Source organism: Salvelinus sp. IW2-2015, linkage group LG36 (assembly GCF_002910315.2).
Source record: "Salvelinus sp. IW2-2015 linkage group LG36, ASM291031v2, whole genome shotgun sequence".
Lineage (NCBI taxonomy): Eukaryota > Metazoa > Chordata > Actinopteri > Salmoniformes > Salmonidae > Salvelinus > Salvelinus sp. IW2-2015.
The window spans coordinates 27,630,027-27,633,604 of NC_036875.1; positions in this window are offsets into that span (position 1 = coordinate 27,630,027).

The following is a 3,578-nucleotide window of genomic DNA, read 5'->3' on the forward strand; positions in this document are numbered from 1 at the left end:
CTGTGAGAAAGCCTTTGATTTAACGTCCAGTTGAGTTTCAACATTATTTTATTAAATCCTTTGTGTTGGACTGTGTCCTGTGCTGGCCTGGCCAGTATGTGGTTTATTAGTGTGGGGTACATTAGAACAGGCTGTGTGTGTGGCTGGGGAACAGAAATCTCACTGACAGAGGCTCAGACCCTGCTGAATAGAATGGGCCCCAGCATCTCTGTCTGGTTCTCAATGAGAACATGCCCAGCCCAGTGAGTCAACAACCAGCATAGATGCCATCCCGGATCCAACACAACGCAGAACTGAAACGTGTGTGTCTGTGCGTGTGTCTGTGTGTGTTTGTCAGGCAGTGTCAGGGCAGCTATTTGACATGCTTGATGTTTAAACTGGAATCACATGGTGTAGTATTACTGCAACATGTTGAGTTTGAACCAGAAAACAGGCCAGAAACATAATCTCTGTGGATTTAATTACAACGCTGGTCTCCCACTGACTGTGTGTGTGGGTGCATTTGTATTTGTGACTTTGTGTGCTTCTGTGTATGCAGCTCGTGGCTCTGTCGTCCACTCTGCGGCGTCTGGTGAAGAGGTATCCAGGGCCCCGACCCAGCAGCAGGACCCCAGCGGCCCCCTGAAGACCAGGACCCTCCCACCGTGTTGTGGTTTTCCTTTGGATATGAATACAGGTTTATAATATACTGTTTTATTTGTGACTATATAACTCATACTGTAGTACTGTGCTCTCTATGGGGAGCCGTTCAGGTTTCCATTAATCAAACAACCAACCAATCACTTTTTATTTGTATCATGCTTTTCAAAAATACATTGGTAAGCAAGTTTATAGCAGCAACCCAGACCTAAACCCCACAGTGCAAGCTCTCTGCCAGGTTGGCTCAGTTCTATATCTGAATGGACATGAAATTGGTTTGTTCATATTGGAAGAATATTTCTTCTTATTTCTTCAAAATGATGTTATCATGTCAGACAACGGTATGTGGCCCAAAAAGCTTTTAACTGACTATAGAAACATTTCTGAACGAATAAAAAAACTGTCTGCATCAGATCCATATAATATKTCTTGCCACATTTGCTTACGAAGTTTTCAGGAAACCCAGACCCCTAAATTGGTTTGGACCAGAGAGAGAYAGAGAGGCAGGCAGGCTTTGGGTCAGGGGGTTTCTGGTGTTCCCTGGTGTAACCCTCCAGCCCAGTCCCCCACACCCCTGGCCAAGCCAGTCACAGACTGCACAGTGCTGTGTGTCTGGAGAGCATCATTGACACAGGCCTCATAAACATGTCTTCTCCGTAACCATGGCCCAGTTTCCCAAAAGCATCTTAAGGCTAAGTTCATCCTTTGTTTCTGAAGTTGCACTTGAAAGCGCTTGTTATTTACCAACTGCCTCAGACCACTCCTAGATCAGCTAAGTGCATCGTTAGATCTATTTCCCCTCCTGAGTCACTTTATACATCCGCTAAACATACACTGAACGAAAATATAAACGCAACATGCAACAATTTCAAAGATTTTACTGCGTTACAATTCATATAAGGAAATCATTAAATTGAAATAAATTCATTAGCCCCTAAATTATGGAATTCACATGACTAGGAATATAGATATGCATCTGTTGGTCACAGATACCTTGGATCAGAAAACCAGTCAGTATCTGGTGTGACCACCATTTACCTCATGCAGCACGACACATCTCCTTCGCATCGAGTTGATCAGGCTGTTGATTGTGGCCTGTGGGATGTTGTCCTACTCCTCTTCAATGGCTGTGCAAAGTTGCTGGATATTGGCGGGAACTGGAACACGCTGCCGTACACATRGATCCAGAGCATCCCAAACATGCTCAATGGGTGACATGTCTGGTGAGTATGCAGGCCATTGAAGAACCGGGCCATTTTTCAGCTTCCAGGAATTGTGTACAGATCCTTGCGACATAGGACCGTGCATTATTATGTTGGAACATGAGGTGATTGCGGCGGATTAATGGCACGACAATGGGCCTCAGGATCTCGTCACGGTAAAATGCAATTGTCTTTGTTGTCTGTGGCTTATGCCTGCCCATACCATAACCCCACCTCCACCATGGGGCACTCTGTTCACAACGTTAACATCAGCAAACCACTCGCCCACACGATGCCATACACGCTGCCATCTGCCCTGTACAGTTGAAACAAGGATTCATCTGTGAAGGGCACACTTCTCCAGCATTTGCACACTGAAATCGGTTACGACACCGAAACTGCAGTCAGGTCAAGACCATGGTGAGGACGACGAACATGCAGATGAGTTTCCCTGAGACGGTTTCTGACAGTTTGTGCAGCAATTCTTTGGTTGTTCAAACCCACAGTTTCATCAGCTGTCCGGGTGGCTGGTCTCTGACGATCCCGCATGTGATGAAGCCAGATGTGGAGGTTCTGGGCTAGCATGGGTACGCGTGGTCAGCGGTTGTGAGGCTGGTTGGACGTACTGACAAATTCTCTAAAARGATTTTGGAGGCGGCTTACGGTAGAGAAATTAACATTACATTCTCTGGCAACAGCTCTTGTGGACATTCCTGCAGTCAGCATGCCAATTGCACGGTTCCTCAAAACTTGAGACATCTGTGGCATTGTGTTGTATGACAAAACTGCACATTTTAGAGTGGCCTTTTTATTGTTCCCGACACAAGGTGCACCAGATATGCCACATCTGTCATGTGGATGGAAATGCTCACAAAGAGGGATGTAAACACTTTGTACAAAACATTGTAGAGAAATAAGCTTTTTATGCCTGAACATTTCTGGGATTGTTTATTTCAGCTCATGAAACATGGGACCAACACGAGTGGTAGAGAGAGAGRGAGAGAGAGAGACGTGAAGGGCAGAGATGTATGAGTCTAGACAAGCAGTTTGTCAGGGCCACATTCAGAGTGTCACCTCCAGTAGGCTTTAAACAGAGCTGTTACTGTTAACTGATCTCAAATGTGTGTTGGATTCGGGCTAAACTTTGAACATTGAGATATTAAAGACATGATAGATCAGACGCAGAGTATATAAAGGAGTGAGATCTGTATAAAGACAGAGTGGCTGTGGAATGTGCTGGGTGGACAGGAGAGAGTCACGAGAGTGCAATAGGTGATACGAGAGGACATCTGTGAATTAGGCGAAGGAGGGGTTGAGGTCAGGAGGTTAGGTCAGATCCCCTGAAGGGAGAAATAATGGTTATATTATCGAACCATAAGATGTAAGGATTGGAGAGAAGGTGGGGTGTCTAAAGTGGAGTATATACAGTTGAAGTCTGAAGTTTACATACACTTAGAATGGAGTCATTAAAACTCGTTTTTGGCAAGTTGGTTAGGACATCTACTTTGTACATGACACAAGTAATTTTTCCAACAATTGTTTACAGACAGATTATTTCACTTATAATTCACTGTATCACAATTCCAGTGGGTCAGAAGTTTACATACACTAAGTTGACTGTGCCTTTAAACAGCTTGGGAAATTCTAGAAAATGATGTCATGGCTTCAGAAGCTTCTGATAGGCTAATTGACATCATTTGAGTCAATTGGAGGTGTACCTGTGGATATATGTTAAGG